Below are 8,282 nucleotides of genomic sequence, written 5' to 3' on the forward strand. Positions count from 1 at the left end.
GAACATTGGGACAGCTGGGAAGAAACCTTGGGACAGGTGGGAAGAAACCTTGCGACAGGTGGGAAGAATCCTTGTGACAGGTGGGAAGAAACCCTGGGACAGGTGGGAAGAAACCTTGGGACAGGTGGGAAGCAACATTGGGAAAGCTGGGAAGAAACCCTGGGACAGTTGGGAAGAAACCTTGGGACAAGTGGGAAGAAACCTTGGGACAGGAGGAAAGAAACCTTGGGACTGGTGGGAAGAAAGCTTGGGATAGGTCGGAAGAATCCTTGGGACAGGTGGGAAGAAACCTTGGGTAAAGTGGGAAGAAATCTTATGACAGGCAGGAAGAAACATTGGGACAGGTGGGAAGAAACCCTGGGACAGGTGGGATAGAACATTGGGACAGGTGAGAAGAAGCCTCCGGCTAGGAGGAAAGAAACCTTGGGATAGGTGGGAAGAATCTTGGGAAAGATGGGATGCGACCTTGGGATAGGTGGGAAGAAACCTCGGGACAGGTGGGAAGAAACGTTGGGATAGGTGGAAAGAAACCTTGGAACAGGTGGGAAGAAACCTTGGGACAGGTGGGAAGAAACCTTGGGACAGGTGGGAATCTACCTTGGGATAGGTGGGAAGAAATCTTAGGAAAGATGGGATGAGACTTTGGGACAGGTGGGAAGAAACCTCAGGATAGGAGGAAAGAAACCTTGGGACAAGTGGTAAGAAACCTTGCGACAGATGGGAAGAAATCCTGCCACAAGTGGGAAGAGACCTTGGGGTAGGTGGGAAGAAGCCTTGGGACAGGTGGGAAGAAAGCTTGGGACAGGTGGGAAGAAAACTTGGGACAGGTGGGAAGAAACCTTGGGACAGCTAGGAAGAAAGCTTGGGACAGGTGCGAAGAAACCCCGGGATAGAAGGAAAGAAACCTTGGTTCAAGTGGGAAGAAACCTTGGGACAGGTGGGAAGAAACCCTGCGACAGGTGGGAAGAAATCTTGAGACAGGTGGGAAGAAAACCTGGGACAGGTGGAAAGAAATCATGTGAGAGGTGGGAAGGAACCTTGGGACATGTGGGAAGAAACCTTGGGACAGATGGGAAGAAACCTTGGGATACGTGGGAAGAAAGCTTGCGACAGGTGGGACGAAACCTTGGGACAGGTGGGAATAAACCTTGGCACAGGTGGGAAGAAACCTTGGGAAAGATGGGAAGAAACCTTGGGATAGTTGGAAAGAAAGCTTGGGACAGCTGGGACATAACTTGGGACAGGTGGGATGAAGCCTTGGGACAGGAGGGAAGAAACTTTGGAACTGGGGGAAAGATACCTTGGGACAGGTGGGAAGAAACCTTGGGACAGGTGGGAAGAAACCCTGGGACAGGTGGGAAGAAGCCCTGGGTCTAATGGGAAGAAACCCTGGGACAGCTGGGAAAAAGCAATGGGCCAGGAGGAAAAAACGATTGGGACAGGTGGGAAGAAACCTTGGGACAGGTGGGAAGAGACCTTGGTACAGGTGGGAAGAAAGCTTGGGACAGGTGGGAAGAAAACTTGGGACAGGTGGGAAGAAACCTTGGGACAGGTAGGAAGAAACATTGGGACAGTTGGGAAGAAACCTTGGGAAAGATGGGAAGAAACATTGCGATAGGTGGGAAGAAACCTTGGGACAGGTGGGAAGAAATCTTGGGACAGGTGGGAAGAATCCCTGGGACAGGTGGGACGAAACCTTGGGACAGGTGGGATGCAACCTTGGGACAGGTGGAAAGAACCTTGGGACAAGGGGGAAGAAACCTTGGGACAGGTGGGAGAAAGCTTGGGACAGCTGGGAAGAAACCTTGGGACAGGTAGGAAGAAAACTTGGGACAGGTGGGAAGAAACCTTGGGATAGGAGGAAAGAAACCTTGGGTCAAGTGGAAAGATACCTTGGAACAGGTGGGAAGAAACCCTGCGACAGGTGGGAAGAAATCCTGGGACAGGTGGGAAGAAACCTCGGGATAGGAGAAAAGAAACCTCGGGACAAGTGGGAAGAAACCTTGGGTCAGGTGGAAAGAAACCCTGGGACAGCTGGGAAGAAGCAATGGGCCAAGGGGAAATAAAGATTGGGACAGGTGGGAAGAAACCTTGGGACAGGTGGGAGGAAAACTTGGGACAGGTGGAAATAAATCTTGGGAAAGGTGGGGAGGAACATTGGGACAGCTGGGAAGAAACCTTGGGACAGGTGGGAAGAAACCTTGCGACAGGTGGGAAGAATCCTTGTGACAGGTGGGAAGAAACCCTGGTACAGGTGGGAAGAAACATTGGGACAGGTGGGAAGCAACATTGGGACAAGTGGGAAGCAACCCTGGGACAGGTGGAAAGAAACCTTGTGACAAGTGGGAAGAAACCTTGGGACAGGGGAAACAAACCTTGGGATTGTGGGAAGAAACCTTGGGATAGGTCGGAAGAATACTTGGGACAGGTGGGAAGAAACCTTGGGTAAGGTGGGAAGAAATCTTGCGACAGGCGGGAAGAAACCTTGGGACAGGTGGGAAGAAACCATGGGACAGGTGGGAAGGAACATTGGGACAGGTGGGAAGAAACCTCGGGCTAGGAGGAAAGAAACCTTGGGATAGGTGGGAAGACATCTTGGGAAAGATGGGATGAGACCTTGGGATAGGTGGGAAGAAACCTCGGGACAGGTGGGAAGAAACGTTGGGACAGGTGGGAAGCAACCTTGGGATAGGTGGGAAGAACTCTTAGGAAAGATGGGACGAGACCTTGGGACAGGTGGGAAGAAACCTCGGGATAGGAGGAAAGAAACCTTGGGACAAGTAGGAAGAAATCCTGGGAGAGGTGAGAAGAAACCCTGGGACAGGTGGAAAGAAATCTTGGGAAAGATGGGAAGAGACCTTGGGATAGGTGGGAAGAAACCTTGGGACAGGTGGGAAGGAAGCTTGCGACAGGTGGGAAGAAAACTTGGGACAGGTGGGAAGAAACCTTGGGACAGGTAGGAAGAAAACTTGGGACAGGTCGGAAGAAACCTTGGGATAGGAGGAAAGAAACCTTGGGGACAAGTGGGAAGAAACCTTGGGACTGGTGGGAAGAAACCATGGGACAGGTCGAGTGAAATCTTGGGAAAGATGGGAAGAGACTTGGGATAGGTGGGAAGAAACCTTGGGACAGGTGGGAAGAAACCTTGGGAAAGATGGGAAGAAACCTTGGGATAGTTGGCAAGAAACCTTCGGATAGTTGGGAAGAAAGCTTGGGACAGCTGGGACGGAAACTTGGGACAGGTGGGAAGAAACTTTGGAACCGGTGGAAAGAAACCTTGGGACAGGTGGAAAGAAACCTTGGCATAAGTGGGAGGAAACCTTGGGACAGGTGGAAAGAAACCCTGGGACAGGTGGGAAGAAACCCTGGGGCAGGTGGGACGAAACCTTGGGAAAGTTGGGAAAATCCTGGGGACAGTTTACGAAGAAACCCTGGGTCAGGTGGGAAGAAACCCTGGAACAGCTGGGAAGAAACCTTGGGAAAGGTGGGAAGAAACCTTGGGACAGTTGGGAAGAAACCTTGGGAAAGATGGGAAGAAACCTTGCGATAGGTGGGAAGAAACCTTGAGATAGGTGGGAAGAAATCTTGGGACAGGTGGTAAGCAATCTTGGGACAGGTAGAAAGAACCTTGGGACAAGTGGGAAGAATCACTGGGACAAGGGGGAAGAAACCTTGGGACAGGTGGGAGAAAGCTTGGGACAGGTGGGAAGAAACCTTGGGACAGGTAGGAAGAAAACTTGGGACAGGTGGGAAGAAACCTTGGGATAGGAGGAAAGAAACCTTGGGTCAAGTGGAAAGATACCTTGGAACAGGTGGGAAGAAACCCTGCGACAGGTGGGAAGAAATCCTGGGACAGGTGGGAAGAAACCTCGGGATAGGAGAAAAGAAACCTCGGGACAAGTGGGAAGAAACCTTGGGTCAGGTGGAAAGAAACCCTGGGACAGCTGGGAAGAAGCAATGGGCCAAGGGGAAAAAAAGATTGGGACAGGTGGGAAGAAACCTTGGGACAGGTGGGAGGAAAACTTGGGACAAGTGGAAATAAATCTTGGGAAAGGTGGGGAGGAACATTGGGACAGCTGGGAAGAAACCTTGGGACAGGTGGGAAGAAACCTTGTGACAGGTGGGAAGAATCCTTGTGACAGGTGGGAAGAAACCCTGGTACAGGTGGGAAGAAACCTTGGGACAGGTGGGAAGCAACATTGGGACAAGTGGGAAGCAACCCTGGGACAGGTGGAAAGAAACCTTGTGACAAGTGGGAAGAAACCTTGGGACAGGGGAAACAAACCTTGGGATTGTGGGAAGAGACCTTGGGATAGGTCAGAGGAATACTTGGGACAGGTGGGAAGAAACCTTGGGTAAGGTGGGAAGAAATCTTGCGACAGGCGGGAAGAAACCTTGGGACAGGTGGGAAGAAACCATGGGACAGGTGGGAAGGAACATTGGGACAGGTGGGAAGAAACCTCGGGCTAGGAGGAAAGAAACCTTGGGATAGGTGGGAAGACATCTTGGGAAAGATGGGATGAGACCTTGGGATAGGTGGGAAGAAACCTCGGGACAGGTGGGAAGAAACGTTGGGACAGGTGGGAAGCAACCTTGGGATAGGTGGGAAGAACTCTTAGGAAAGATGGGACGAGACCTTGGGACAGGTGGGGAGGAACATTGGGACAGCTGGTAAGAAACCTTGGGACAGGTGGGAAGAAACCTTGCGACAGGTGGGAAGAATCCTTGTGACAGGTGGGAAGGAACCCTGGGACAGGTGGGAAGAAACCTTGGGACAGGTGGGAAGAAACCTTGGGACAAGTGGGAAGAAACCTTGGGACATGAGGAAAGAAACCTTGGGATTGTGGGAAGAAACCTTGGGATAGGTCGGAAGAATCCTTGGGATAGGTGGGAAGAAACCTTGGGTAAGGTGGGAAGAAATCTTGCGACAGGTGGGAAGAAACCCTGGGACAGGTGGGAAGAAACCCTGGGTCTAATGGGAAGAAACCCTGGGACAGCTGGGAAGAAGCAATGGGCCAGGAGGAAAAAAAGATTGGGACAGGTGGGAAGAAACCTTGGGACAGGTGAGAGGAAAATTGGGACAGGTGGAAATAAATCCTGGGACAGGTGGGAAGGAACATTGCGACAGCTGGGAAGAAACCTTGGGACAGGTGGGAAGAAACCTTGGGACAGGTGGGAAGATATCTTGGGACAGGTGGGAAGCAACCTTGGGACAGGTAGAAAGAGCCTTGGGACAAGTGGGAAGAATCCCTGGGACAGGTGGGACGAAACCTTGGGACAGGTGGGAAGCAACCTTGGGACAGGTGGAAAGAACCTTGGGAAAAGGGGGAAGAATCCTTGGGACAGGTGGGAAGAAAGCTTGGGACAGCTGGGAAGAAAGCTTGGGACAGGTGGGAAGAAACCTTGGGACATGTAGGAAGAAACCTTGGGACAGGTGGGAAGAAACCTCGGGATAGGTGGAAAGAAATCTTGTGAGAGGTGGGAAGTAACCTTGGGACAGGTGGGAAGAAACCTCGGGATAGGAGAAAAGAAACCTCGGGACAAGTGGGAAGAAACCTTGGGACAGGTGGTAAGAAACCCTGGGCCATGTGGGACGAAACCTTGGGAGAGTTGGGAAAAACCTGGGGACAGTTTGCGAAGAAACCCTGCGTCAGGTGGAAAGAAACCCTGGGACAGCTGGGAAGAAGCAATGGGCCAGGGGGAAAAAAAGATTGGGACAGGTGGGAAGAAACCTTGGGACAGGTGGGAGGAAAACTTGGGACAGGTGGGAGGAAAACTTGGGACAGGTGGAAATAAATCTTGGGACAGGTGGGGAGGAACATTGGGACAGCTGGGAAGAAACCTTGGGACAGGTGGGAAGAAACCTTTTGACAAGTGGGAAGAAACCTTGGGACAGGAGGAAAGAAACCTTGGGATTGTGGGAAGAAACTTTGGGATAGGCCGGAAGAATACTTGGGACAGGTGGGAAGAAACCTTGGGTAAGGTGGGAAGAAATCTTGTGACAGGCGGGAAGAAACCTTGGGACAGGTGGGAAGAAATCTTGGGAAAGATAGGATGAGACCTTGGGCTAGGTGGGAAGAAACCTCGGGACAGGTGGGAAGAAACGTTGGGATAGGTGGAAAGAAACCTTGGGACAGGTGGGAAGAAACGTTGGGATAGGTGGAAAGAAACCTTGGGACAGGTGGGAAGCAACCTTGGGATAGGTGGGAAGAACTCTTAGGAAAGATGGGACGAGACCTTGGGTTGGGTGGGAAGAAACCTCGGGATAGGAGGAAAGAAACCTTGGGACAAGTGGGAAGAAATCCTGGGACAGGTGGGAAGAAACCCTGGGACAGGTGGAAAGAAATCTTGGGAAAGATGGGAAGAGACCTTGTGGTAGGTGGGAAGAAACGTTGGGACAGGTGGGAAGAAAGCTTGGGACAGGTGGGAAGAAAGCTTGGGACAGGTGGGAAGAAAACTTGGGACAGGTGGGAAGAAACCTTGGCACAGGTAGGAAGAAAACTTGGGACAGGTGGGAAGAAACCTTGGGATAGGAGGAAAGAAACCTTGGGACAAGTGGGAAGAAACCTTGGGACTGGTGGGAAGAAACCATGGGACAGGTCGAGTGAAATCTTGGGAAAGATGGGAAGAGACTTGGGATAGGTGGGAAGAAACCTTGGGACAGGTGGGAAGAAACCTTGGGATAGGTCAGAAGAATCCTTGGGACAGGTGGGAAGAAACCTTGCGTAAGGTGGGAAGAAATCTTGCGACAGGCGGGAAGAAACCTTGGGACAGGCGGGAAGAAACCTCGGGATAGGAGTGAAGAAAGCTTGGGACAGGTGGGATGAAACCTTGGGACAGGTGGGAAGACACCTTGGGGCAGGTGGGAAGAAGCCTTGGGAAAGATGGGAAGAAACCTTGGGATAGGTGGGAAGAACGCTTGGGAGAGGTGGGATGAAACCCTGCGACAGGTGGAAAGAAATATTGTGAGAGGTGGGAAGAAACCTTAGGACAGGTGGGAAGAAACCTCGGGATAGGAGGAAAGAAACCTTGGGACAAGTGGGAAGAAACCTTGGGACTGGTGGGAAGAAACCCTGCAACAGGTGGGAAGAAACCCTGGGACAGGTGGGAAGAAACCATGGGACAGGTCGAATGAAATCTTGGGAAAGATGGGAAGAGACTTGCGATAGGTGGGAAAAACCTTGGGACAGGTGGGAAGAAACCTTGGGACAGTTGGGAAGAAAGCTTGGGAAAGATGGGAAGGAACCTTGCGATAGGTGGGAAGAAACCTTGGGACAGGTAGAAAGAACCTTGGGACAAGTGGGAAGAATCCCTGGGACAGGTGGGAAGAAACCTTGGGACAGATGGGAAGCAACCTTGGGACAGGTGGAAAGAACCTTGGGACCAGTGGGAAGAAACTTTGGGACAGCTGGGAAGAAAGCTTGGGACAGGTGGGAAGAAACCTTGGGTCAAGTGGAAAGAGACCTTGGAACAGGTGGGAAGAAACCCTGCGACAGGTGGGAAGAAATCCTGGGACAGGTGGGAAGAAACCTTGGGAAAGATGGGAAGAAACCTTGGGATAGGAGGGAAGAAAGCTTGGGACAGGTGGGACAAAACCTTGGGACAGGTGAGAAGAAACCTTGGGAAAGATGGGAAGAAACCTTGGGAAAGGAGGGAAGAAAGCTTGGGACAGGTGGAACGGAACCTTGGGACAGGTGGTAAGAAATCTTGGGACAGGTGGGAAGAAGCCTTGGGAAAGATGGGAAGAAACCTTGGGGTAGGTGGGACGAAAGCTTGGACAGGTGGGATGAAACCTTGGGACAGGTGGGAAGAAACCTTGGGACAGGTGGGAAAAAGCCTTGGGAAAGATGGGAAGAAACATTGGGGTAGGTGGGACGAAATCTTGGGACAGGTGGAAAGAACCTTGGGACAGGTGGGAAGAAATCCTGGGACAGGTGGAAAGAAATCTCATGAGAGGTGGGAAGAAACCTTGGGACAGGTGGGAAGAAACCTCGGGATAGGAGGAAAGAAACCTTGGGACAAGTGGGAAGGAACCTTGGGACTGGTGGGAAGAAACCTTGGGACAGTTGGGAAGAAACCTTGGGAAAGATGGGAAGAAACCTTGCGATAGGTGGGAAGAATCCCTGGGACAGGTGGGAAGAAACCTTGGGACAGGTGGGAAGCAACCTTGGGACAGCTGGAAAGAACCTTGGGACAAGTGGGAAGAAACCTTGGGACAGGTGGGAAGAAAGCTTGGGACAGCTGGGAAGAAAGTTTGGGACAGGTGGGAAGAAACCTTGGGA

The sequence above is a fragment of the Somniosus microcephalus genome, unplaced genomic scaffold, assembly GCF_052327205.1.
Source record: "Somniosus microcephalus isolate GS21.2 unplaced genomic scaffold, FLI_Smic_1.0 unresolved_chr1, whole genome shotgun sequence".
Classification (NCBI taxonomy): Eukaryota; Metazoa; Chordata; class Chondrichthyes; order Squaliformes; family Somniosidae; genus Somniosus; species Somniosus microcephalus.